We start from the raw sequence: 13,263 nt of genomic DNA, 5'->3' as shown, positions 1-13,263 counted from the left end.
GGATTCTTTAACTGTCATTGGGGCAGTCTTTGGGGAGGTGGGGGTTTCTGGGCTGTCTCTGGGCTGGGTCCTCATTCCTTTGTTCCCCTGTCACTTATGCCTGACTAGTTACCTAACATAACTATAGACAAGTGATTGACCTTACCTCTTACGTAAAGAAAATATTTGCCTACATTACGGTGACTAAGTATTATAAATATTATTTAGTGAAGAGTCTGACTCTATTTTGTAGTAAATATTCTGACAGCTTTCCACAATCCAGTAAGCTGACAGAAAAGCCAGTGAGCTGCCTTCTTTGGCACTGGTGGTAATTTCTGACATCACAAACACCCAGCGTGTACGTAGAAAATGTTCTCCTGTTCCACCGTACAGCCACAGTAAAGACCTAACCTGCTCTCTGTCTCCTTCAAGCCATTTCAACCTGCTCTCCTCAAGTTGTGAATAAGTCCATTCAAAGCCATTTGGTGTATTAAGCATCATTAATTTCAATATCTAATCTAAATGAACTTTTGAGGTTTGTTATTGAATTTCTTGGCTCAATCACAGCAGTAGTACATTGTCTTTTTTATTGAATTTTTTTAAACTAATATTTACTGAGTATTCTCAGCTTACAACTGGTGATGATATAATGTATAAGAAAATACACCCTAGTTTGGTGGAACTTATAGCATAGTGAAAATTTAATATTATTGTGAGACTTTTACAAGATTTAAGATACTTAGCAAATTTCCTGAAATGTTTTATTGTATCTATGTAACACCTTCCTGATTTGTGCCATGTAAGTTACTACAGTTACCATTTTTTTTTTTTTTTTGGAATTAATGATTGTCTCATTGTTAACATTCTTAGATTATTTTTATGTAACTCTCAGGAAAGTGGAAAAAGGATCATTAAACACATAGTTGGCCAAATCTCAATTAAACTATCTTAAATTCTACCTAAAAGGAATATTCTATTCTGTGAGAACACAGCTAAGTAAGGCAGTCAGCACAATGAAAAAATATATAAATATTTTGAGCTGAAAATCAGCGTAAGTATATTTGTGTTTAAATAACTTACGTTGGTCACTATGAGAAAAAATAATTCAAGTGGGACAAAGTGGAAACAAGACTAATTAGGAAATTCCTTTCTCTTTTTTAATTCTTCCTTTTTAAAAAAAAAAAAATTATTTACAGAATTAAATTAGGTCCTTAAAGCAAATAATTTCAAGAAAGATATAAAGCTAAGAACAAGCACTTCAGTCACAGGTGAGACAGATAAAAGCAGTTACGGAGAGAAAAAAAGAACAAAAAGAAGCCATTAAAGTTAAAAGAGTCAAGGAGTGGCTAACAATATAGAGACATCCAGGATAATAAAGACAGAGAAAATCTACTTGTTGTAAAAACAAGTGATTACTATATTATATTCCACCAGGCCTTAAATTTGTTCATTTCGTTAGTTTCCATAGGGAGACAAGAAAAGTGCTTTCTTTTGGGTTTCCCACACAATTCAACCTAAGACAAGGAATTGGTTCCAAGTATTTATTTGGAAGGCAATTTCAGGAAACAAGGTTGAGAGAATGAGAAAAAAGAAATAGGTAAGGAGTAAAAGCTAACATAAGCCTCCATTTTCAGGTGGTTGTGGTTTATGTAAGCTTGACACCTGCAGAACTTCTTGAGAAGCCTTCAGAATTGCTCCTCAGCTTGTCTGCTTTAAGAAAGGAAAGCTGGTATGATGGGAAGGAATACAACGTAGGGGAACAGAAGCATCTGCTCAATTACAGTACAAAAGTTTACTTGAAGAAATAGCCAGATAAAATCACTAAACTTAAAAATTTAATGAAAGAATAAGAAATTCAGAAACTGGCACAAATAAATAAATAAATATTTATGAACATAATTTGTGTGTTTCATCAAGTTCTCATTTCAAAATCAGAAATGGTTGTATTCTTCAAAAATATTCACCCCACATTGTATCCTGAGAAGTATTAAACTTATCTAAAAATATGATTTTATAGTATGAATACTGTATGAATTAACCATATTTAATGTTTCCCAGCTGCTAAAATATTTAACAGATTTACTTATAAACTACTCCTTTTAAAAAGTAAATATAAAATAAGGTTGTATTTTAGACATTGCTAATATAAGCTCCTTTTTATCATTCTTCTTTAATATCACTTTTGCTTATAAATTAAAATGGCTAAGATAAAAAAAACAGTAAATTTTTATGGACATGAAAAACTAAGTTCTCAGGGACAGAAAAGTATTTTGTAATTTATTTTCTTCTGTGGACTGTGGCAGCTTTAAAGTTTAAATATTTTATACTTAAGTATTTGTACAGCCAAATAAAAGTTGAGGATAGAGTGAATATATTTGCTTACTAAATTGACCAATAGTAATAATAATAAATAATAGATGTTGTAGACTGACTTTAAAAACTGCATAAATGCATAAAACAGTGGGTTCAACATCCTTGTTTGACTTGCTGTTGGTTAGAAGATAATTGAAACCCCAATGTACTATTTTAATTCATCATATTAGAATCCAGTGCTTTACATTTTCAGATAATAAATATTGCATACTATGTTATTCTTTAAAAACAATTCCTCCCTTCAGCTTCTAAGTAAAATTATCCAAAATCACAATAGACACTCTATGTATATATTTTCAAATTCTTTTGTAGTAGTCTTTTTATACTATTCATTAACATGCTATTAAATAAATAAAATATTATTTTAGAATTACCTAATCCATAACATATATTCTGGGTGATGTGAACTACAGAATATGAACAATAGACAAATTATATAGTTACATCAGATATCTATAGCTGCTTTTTGATTTCTTAATCTATTTTTAAATTTTTGTAAAATGACATTTGTGAAAAGGCATATTCAAAATGAACTTTGTAATAGCTATAGTTTTGGTTTGTTTCATTCATATGTTTAAAATAATTTAATAATCATGTATCCCCATGTATAAATAATTATATAGTATAAATTATAATAATTGATGTAGAATATTAGATTCTGTGGAAATTTCATTTGTTAAAGAAGGAAACACTTGGGCGGGATGTTTGCTTTAGATACATGGAATGTAGTTGTATGTGCTTCCATGACTACATTTTTATACATTGTTGTTTTTTTCTGGTGACATTTCACGTATCTGTTAATTAGTTGACCATTTGTCACTTATTTCACATTTTCCTTCAATTCAATATTCATATAATTGTAAATTTAGTCACAGTGTGTCAGATTGATCCCTTCTTGGCACTGAGAATATGCTATCTTTCTTCCTTGTTCAGTTCAGGTTTTATTAAGAAAGAGTGAGTAAGTATAGACCATTAAAAAAAAGTATCTAACCTGTAGGAGATATATCTATATTTTTTTCCCTCAGAAGAATGTTCCTAACCCAAAAGAAAGAAACACTTCAAAAGGTCAATTTTAAAAAATAATATAACAATGATAATAATAAAAATGTAAGGAGTTGATAGTGATGGTGTGGTCTCACTATTGCTTGAGGTTAATTTCTGCTGGTGCTGATCCCTGCTTTTGTGGCTGCTACATGTTATTTAGTCATTTATTTTCTTGAGTTTTCATTAAATTAAATAAGGAGAAATGGGAATATCATTTTCTTCCCAATGTGACAATGCCATCTATTAGCAATACTGGAAACACACATTAATAAATTATGACAATAAAGACAGACAGACACCAGCAGAGACTTCCCTGTTGCAACAATTAGACGCAGACATCCATTTGCTTAAGACATTGATTTTTTTTCCCACCACATTTGTTTAAGAAGAATCTCAATAATTATAATACATAAAAGTTTCTCCAGGCGAGTAGCTAATAATTCAATACAGTGGCAAATGGACTCTTTTCATAGCTGATTTCAAGTAAAGCCTTGCATTTTTCTGGTCAGAAATTTCTAAATAAGTAAATGATATTTCACCTGATGGTCAAGTTATGCAATTTAAACTACTCCAAATTCTTGGTTGAGTTACTATTTTCAGGAGCAAAGTGTTTGAATGCTAGTTAATTAACATAAAACAGCCTTTATATATTATTGTTAGTTTTTGCTTTGTTTTATAAACCAATCCATTAAGATCCTCCATTTTAATACAAATAAATTATCCCAAACTTGTTAATTTCTTATGTTTTTTATTCTAATAATACATATTATTACAGCATAAATAATAACTCTGATATCTATAATTTATTCATCTCTCCTGTGTTAGTATCATGAAGATAACTTATTTGCCACTATTTAGAATATATGTGACAAATACTATTGTTGTTTGCAAACTATTAATTCATTTTCTACTGCATTTAATCTTTGCTTATAAAGAAAGAAAAGGCATGATTCATATTGTGCTAAATGTTAATGACATGAGAATTTAATTTGTTCCAAAATAGAAGAAACCTGAAAAAATGTTTGACGAAAGCAATGCATTTCAGAGTGGATATGGATAATATGCAAAAAATTAAGAAATATGAAAGATTAATTCATTTGTAATATTGAAATTTCTAATCATTATAGTCAATGAAAAATATAAATTACCCATGTGTACATTAGCATTTTATTTTGTGTCATTAAGGCCATGAGAAATTCATTTATTTATTCAGCCATTGATATAGCTTGATACACACTGTATTTAGCATAGACACCAGGGAGAATACAGACTTTTGTAGCACAGGTTAAGTATAATGGAAATCATGAGATACTAACTGCTCTTAAGCTCATTCATGGTACTAAATGGGGATTCCTAAGATCAAATATTTAAGAACCTTAGAATGTAGGATCACCTGAGATGGGTAAAGACAGGGTTTCTATAAAATTTTATCTTTATAAAAACTTTTCTGATCACTTTTTACCTGTTTTTAAAATATTCGATTTCCTCAAGTGTAGTCATTTGTATATGTGTGTGTGTTTAGATCTTCACAACTTAATCACATATACACCACTACAGGAAAGAAAAGTATAGTGTCATTAACCCAGATATCTCTCCTGTTGCTTTATTAAAACCACATTCACTTTCCTTCTCTTGCCTTGTTTATGACCCCTGACCACCACTCTAATATATGCATAGTTATATATAGTTTTATATATAGAGAGAGAGATATAGTTATGTGTGTGTGTATACATATAAATGATATAAATGGATGGATATTTGCTTTAGAAACAAATTCCTTTGAATGTGAAAATTTTTAATTTCTCGTTATTTCTAAAAGATAGTTTCACCAGATACAGAAGTGTTAGTAGTCAATCAACATTCGAGAAATACTTTTACCTACTGGCCTCCGTGATTTCAGAAGAAAAATCTATCATCACTCCAAAACTGGGGTTCCCTTGTACAAAAGTGTCAATTCTCTCTGGTTGGTTTTAAGGTTTCCTTTTAGCCTTAGTTAAATATTGTGTCTCGGCATAGATATCTTTGGTTTCCTTTCTGCTAGGGGTTCTCTTAGCTTTTCAGTTCTGTAGATTTATATCTTTCTCCAAGTTTGGGAAGCTATCTGCCATTATTTCTTTGAACTTTCTCAGAACCATTCTTTCTTCTTTTTCTTTCTTTCTGGAACTTCAATTAGACAAGTATTAAATCTGTTTTTCCACAAAATCCCTAATGCTTTCTTCACTTTTTAAAAATCTCTTTTCTCTTTGATTTTTTTTTAATTAGGCAAATTCTCTTGATCTTTCTTCTATTTTATTGATTCTATCCTCTTATCTCCATTCTACTCTTAAACCTATACATTGATTTTTTTAAATTAGATGATTTTATGTTCAAATTCTAGGATTACCAATTGGTACTTTATTAGAATTTTTATGTCTTCAATGAAAATTTCTTTTTTTGTAGTTATTTTCAGAATAATTTTTGATTTCTTATTAATATTTTTTTTATTTTAAAATCCTTGTCATACAACCTTAATATGAAATTCGTCTCAATACTGTCCTCAGTTGTTTGTCATATATTATTGAACTTATGACTTCTCTTGTTCTTGCTATAATAAATCATTTTCATTTTTATTTTAGGCATTTTGGCTATTATGTTAGAAAAATCTAAGTTCTATTTGAATTTTTAATCTTGACTAGCAGTCACTTAAATAGAATCAAAGTTCTATTTAAGATCTGTGGCCATACCACTCTAAACAAGCCCAATCCCATCTCGTCTCGGAAGCTAAGTTGGGTTGGGCCTGGTTATTACTTGAATGGGAGACCACCTAGTAAGACCAGGTGCTGTAGGCATAAAAATAAAATAAAAAAATAAGGGACTGTAAATTGACAAGGTCCTTGCAAACTGTGAGGTCAACCAAGGGTTGCCTTGCCTAAAAAATATATAATATATATAATACATTAAATATATAATATATTATATAAAATATATAATACTTTAGACAGAACAAGTTGAAAATTATATGATTTAATCATATGTGTGATATAAAACTGAAAGCAACAAACAGACAGTGGATGGATTAATGGTTACTAGAAGGAAGGGTGAGGGGATGGTAGTTAGAGGTAAAAGGTAAAGCGGATTAAATATTTGGTAACAGAAGAAAATTTAACTTTGGGTGGTAAGCATACAATGCATTATACATATGATGTATTACTGAATTGTACACTTGAAACCTATTTTATTTTATTAACAATATCACCTCAATAATTTTAATAAAACAATAAATATTTAAGTCTTTAATTTTAACACAGATTTCATTATGTTTAGGTTTAGCATGCACATCTTTTTTTTTCTTTTTTTGCCTATATTTTCAATGAAAATTTAATTTTCAGAGCTTTGAACTGATATTTTAGTTCGCATGGTTTATGTGGTCCCTCAGACTCCCGCTGGGCTTTCCTGAGCTGCCTGAAGAGACCTAAGATATTTTCCCAGATTGGACCAACTGGAGGGGAAATGTATTCTGTGATCTATAAGGCTGAATAGCACTTTCTAGGTCTGCACTGACTGTGATGGAATCACCCTTTTCAGTGTTCCTGACTACCAGTTACTTCTGTGGGGGGGAAGGGAATCTTAGGCCTACGGGGACAAAGAAATTCCCTGGCTTGACATTTGTTGCAGTGTAAATTTTTTTTTTTTTTGCCTGTACCTCTAAGCTACCCTGTGTCACTTAACTGAGCAGGGTAGTCTCAGACCCAGAGTAAAAAGAAAGCACGCCAACTGACCATTTATTGTTAGTGGAGATCCCTGTAGATCCCCCTGTCAGTGCTGCTAAGCTCACTTATTGTAATCAGTTAACTTGCATTTGATCTGGTGGGAAAGGCTACATTCTGTTGTTATATCTGAAATTATAAACTTAAGCCTAGTCACCTGTTATACTGAGTGGGAACTAGTAAGACAACTTATTCTTTTATTCCTCCAGTTGTATTGTCCCAAATCAGTTTGTTTTTCTCTTTCTACCTTCCAGAGTTATCCTTTAGTGTGTATTCCATTATTTCTGTGGTTTGTAGTTGTGCATAGCAGAGGAGAGCAAGGAGAAATGAGTCTATATCATTATGTCTGTAACATAGAAGTCATGGGCACTTTTTGAAAGTGTATATCTTCAGAGCCTTCCTTAAGGATTCTGATTCCCTCTTCTGTGCTGTATGCTTTTATAGAATATGTGTTTTTGACAAATGCCAAACTCAAAGGGGGAAATGATGAAGTTAGCAAAAAATTAGTTTGAATTATAGTGTTTGATAGCAGAAAGATAAATACAGAAATATTTTGAAAATTATAACATAAAACTGACAAGAGGTCAATGTTTGAATGTGTTATATAATAGAGAATACCAGTTCCTATAATGATCCCTGCTTGTCAGTAACACAGGGAACATCAAGGCTGTGCAATATCGGTCTATTAATTTATTCAAGGAATATTTTATTTAACAGTTACCATGGACCAGTAACTAGTTTAGGCAATGGAGATACATCGGCAGACACAGCAAAGACCTTGCTTATAGGAAACTTACATTTCTTTGATCATCATTCTAACACAAACTAGACAGTTTAAAATAACAAATTTATTCTCCCAAAGTTCTAGAGGCTAGAAGTTTGGAATCAAGATGTCATTAGAGCCATGCTTTCTGAATGCTGTAGGTGATAATATATTCCATGACTTTCTCTTAGCTTCTTGTGTCTCTAGTAGTACTGGTGTTCTTTGACTTGTTCCCCAATCTCTGCCACAGTGTTCTCCCTGTGTCTCTTGGTCTGTCTCTTCTCTTACAGGGACACAAATCATATTGGATTAGGACTCACTCAAATGACATCTTAATTTGATTATATCTTCAAAGACCCTTTTTCCAAGTAAGATCGCAGTTACTAGAGGTTAGGAATTCAACATATCTTTTTGAAAGATACAATTCAACCTATAACAAAGAAATTTTACGTCAGAGGAATATGGTTAGAATTTACAGTAGGCTTTTCAGAAATTGTGCAAGCAAAGAGAGAATGGACTGATATACTTAAAGTATGAAGAAAAACCCTACGAACCTATAATTCCACATGTAGCCAATCTGTCCTTCAAAGAGAATAATAGTTTCTCAGGAAAATTAAAACTGAGGGAATTTATCACCACAGAGCTACTTATCTATACAAAGAAAGAAAGGGAGTTGGAGAAAGGCTAAATACAAAATATTTTATTTTTATTAACCAAAAATATAAACATTTATTCAACATAATAGTAGAATTGCATTAGGTGATTATAGTAGATGGAGGAATGAAATGAATGATAGCAATCACAAAAAGACGAGAGAAAGCAATTGGAATCATTTTGTCATAAAGTATTTGCATGACACATGAAAAGGTATAGTATTATTTAAATGTGGATGTAGATTAGTTATAAATGTGTATTGCAAATTCTCACACAACCATTAAAAATTTACAAAAGAAGGGTATAATCAATGTGCTAAGAAAGAAGATAAAATTGAATCCTATAAAATGCTCAATTAAAACCCGAAAATGCAAAAAAAGAGGCTCAAAGAGAAACAGAATATATGAAATGAATGCAAAACAGTTTTAATCATGGTAGAAACTAATTCAATCATATGAATAATAATTTTCATTGTGAGAATTCACAAAACACAAATGAAAATACAGAGATTATCAATGTGCATCAAACAATAATTATATAAGCCCTGACTACATATTTTCTACAAGAACCCTACTCTAAAGTCACAGATACATTAAAAATAAAAGAATGGAGAAATATATACCATGATAATGCTATATCTATATTAATTAATTTCAGATGAAGCCAACTTCAGGATGAGGCAGACTAGGAAAAAAAAAAGTGGCATTATATAATGATGAAGAATCTGTTATCCAAGAAGGCATAAACATCTTAAACCTATATCTACCTATCAGAGACAATATGCATGAGACAACAACTGACAGAACTGAGGGAAGGAAGAGATATACAGTATTATTTTTAGGGTATTCAACAATCTACTTTTAGTAATTAATAGATTAGGTAGGCAGAAAAATCAGTAAGGATATAGTTGCTCTGAACATCACTGTCAATACTTTATGTAATTGACTTTCATAGACTACTTTATCCTATGATAGCAGAACACATTCATCTCAAGCTCACATGTAATATCCACTAAGATCACAGCCAGGGCCATAAATTACTCTTAACAAATTTCAAAAAAACAAATCATACAAACTGTGTCCTCAGAACTTAATAGTATTAAACTAGAATTTAATAACAAAAAGTTAATTAGAAAATCCCCATGTTTTTAGAAATCAAATAATACCCTTCTAGACACATAGGTCAAAGAGGAAATCTTGAGAAAATTTAAAATATCTTAAACTGAATGAAATTGAAAATACAAGTTATTGCAATTTGTGGGGTTCAGTCAAGTAAGAAAAGTCTGAATAAGTGAAAATATTTTTCGAAACACATGTCTAGTAAGGACTTACATCAAAAATATACAAATAATTCTTGAAACTGAGCAACTAGAGAATAAATAACATAATTAAATGGTGGGCAAAATATCGAAGCAAACACCACCCCAAAGAAGATATACCAATGGGAAAACACATGGGAAAAATATTCATTTATACCTGCAAAAAAAAAAAAAAAAAGATACCACTAAAACTTATTGGAATAATTAAAATAAAATTTTTGAAAATGACAATACTGATGGCTTGTGATGATGTACATAAACTGTCACTGTTGATGAGAATGAAAAATGATACAGCCATTTTAGAACAAAGTTTGAAAATTTATAAAGCTAAACATAACCTTATTATAAGATCTAGCAATCATACTCTCACATATTTACCTGATTTGAAACTTTGTATCCACCCAAAGAAACATAGACTATATAAATATAAATGCAAACAGTTATAGCAGTTTTATTTATAATCACCAAAACCTGGAAGCAATCAAAATCTCCTCCAATATGTGAATGGCTAAAGAAATGGTGGCACATTTATACAATGGGATAACATTCAGCAATTAAAAAAAAGAGCTATCAAACAACAAAATTCATTGATGAGTCTTTAATACAGATTGCTAAGTAAAAAGCACTAGTCTGATAAGGCAAAGTAATTTATGATTCCATTTATATGACATTCTGGAAGAGCCAAAACTACAGAAAGTGTAAAACAATCAGTGCTTGCTAGATGTCAGGTTCAGGAGGATTTAAGCATACAATGCATTGGGAATTTTTAATGCATTGAAAGTATTGTGTGTTATTATGTATGATTCTTTACTGGTGGATATATGATACTATACTATAGTAAAACTCATTGATCTTTATAGCACAAGGAGTAAAGCTTGGTAAATGTAAATTTAAAAAAAAATCATTGGAGAATACAAAATGGTAGAGCCATTTTGCAAGATAGTTCGTCAGTTTCTTTCAAACCTGACCATACTCATCGTAAGATTCAGCAGTTGCACACTTTGATGTTTATTCAAATGAATTAAATTTATGTTCACACTAAAACCTGAAGAGAATTGTTCATAGTAGCTTTATTCATATTGTCAAAACTTGGAGGCAACAAGATATCTTTATGTAAGTGAATAGACAAACAAGCTGTGCTATATCCAAACAATAAAATATTATTTAGTGCTAAAGAAATGAGCTAACAAACTAGGAAAAGACATGGAGGAAACAAATACATATCACTAGGTAAATGGAGCCATTTAAAAAAAAAATACATACTGTATGATTCCAACTATATGATTTTCTGGAAAACACAAAACTATGGAGATAGTAACTAGAGGGTCTGGTGCAAAAGAGAGATGAATTGACATCTACATAGGGTTTTTGTTGCAGTGAAGCAATTCAGTATTATAATATAATGGTGGATATATGCCATTATGCATTTGTCAAACACATAAAATGTACAAGAACCTGAATGGACTTTGGGTGATAATGATGTGTCAATGCAGATTCATCCATTGAAACAAATGTATAACTGGTGCTGAATGTTGACAGTGAGGGTGACTGTGTCTGTGGGGCAGGGGGCAGAGGGTATATTCAAACTCTATAATTCCCCTCAATTTTTCGGTTAACCTAAAACTACTACTCTAAAAAATAAGTCTCTTAAAAAATTCATTAAGAAGTTCAGGGGAATGCCATATGGAAGGCAGCATATATTTCACTCTCTAATATATATGTATATATTAGAGTTCATATATATATATATAAAAATAATAAATTCATAAAACAATCTACCTAAAGTTGGTGAGGAAAAGTACCGATCTAAGAAATTTTGGAAATGAGTGAGATCTGAAAGGCTAAACACAAAAGTAACTGCACATAAGCACTATACTATAGTTAATAAACTCTCCCCTGCCTCTGGTACAGGTTAACAATTCTGATGCTGCTATACATGCATACTGCATTCTACCAATTAAGCTGGCAGTTGGTCAAAGCCGAATTTCTCACTCCTGGAATGGGAGTTCATATATAAGCAAGGGGAGAAAGATAGGATTATCTATATAGTAATGGACTAGAATTGAAGAAAGACATCAGTGTGAACTCATATTTAGCTTAAAGCAGATATAAATAGTTACATATAAGAGTATTTATAGATATGTAGATATACACTGGTTGAGAATACACATATATTTCCTTCTTCTCTCAGCTGGAAGGGTCTAGAAGAATTCACATCTAGTAGCAGGGTACACATTTGTCTTCCAGATCTTTGTTTCTAATACATTCTTCAATAAAAGGAGCTAATTGATATGCACTCTTGATATGTTGTAATGAAAAAGCACTTCATCTCTCTGGTCTTACATCAAAACTACATTCCCTGATCTAATCATGAGAAAAACCTGAGACAAATCCCAATTGAAGGACTTTCTACAAAATATCTGACCAGTATTCTTCAAAATGATCAAGATCATATTAAAAACAAGAGAAGTCTAAAAAAATTATCATCAAGAGTTGCTTAAGATGACATGATAAATAAAGGTATTTTGGTATTCTGAATGGAATTCCAAAACAGAAAAAGGACAAAAAGCAACAAATAAGGAAATCAGAATAAATGATGGACTTTAGTTAATAACAATGTATAAGAGTTTATTAATTATATCAAAATAATGATATTAAGCTGAGCATTAAGATGTTAATAATTTGGGAAACTGGGTGAGGGATACATGGGGACTCTACTATCTTCAAAATCTTTCTATAAATGTAAAAATGTCCTGAAAATTATAAAAAAAAATATTTTAATTATAATATGGAGACTAAGAGCACAGATGGGAGACAAAAGTTCACAGGCTGTTATAATAATCCATGTACTAGATGATGGTTGCTGTCCAATAAGGATGGAAAAGGGTAAACATCTAGAAATATTTTAGAATTAGAATAAAATGACTATTGATTTGGGTATAAGGGTACAGTGTCAAGGAATAAAGGATTAAACACAAATTTTGGTGACTGAACAAATAGGCATTTATATTTTAAGTGGAATTTTATAAATCTTGAGCAATGATTTAAAAACAAACACAAACAGTTGCCTTAACATTAGGCAAATTAGGACAAAGGACAGATAGATGATGAATAGATGAACTTGGCCAAGGTCTTTTGCTTTGTAATGTGTTTATATTAGATTTACCTCTGTTATGAATGCATAAATAGTAATCAATTTTTCAAAACTGTTTTCCTCATTGAGATGGTTAGCATATTTTTAAAATTCTTTTGCCATCCAAATGTTCATACATGGTTTCAATGGTGAAACCTTTAGATAAGAATGAATAAATTAATAAAAATTCAAATGGTATACGAAATTTTTTAATCAGTTCAAATAAAGTCCTGGACTTTCTTTGAGATGATAA

Source organism: Rousettus aegyptiacus, unplaced genomic scaffold (genome assembly GCF_014176215.1).
Source record: "Rousettus aegyptiacus isolate mRouAeg1 unplaced genomic scaffold, mRouAeg1.p scaffold_m13_p_10, whole genome shotgun sequence".
NCBI lineage: Eukaryota > Metazoa > Chordata > Mammalia > Chiroptera > Pteropodidae > Rousettus > Rousettus aegyptiacus.
Note: the sequence above shows the minus strand (reverse complement) of the source record.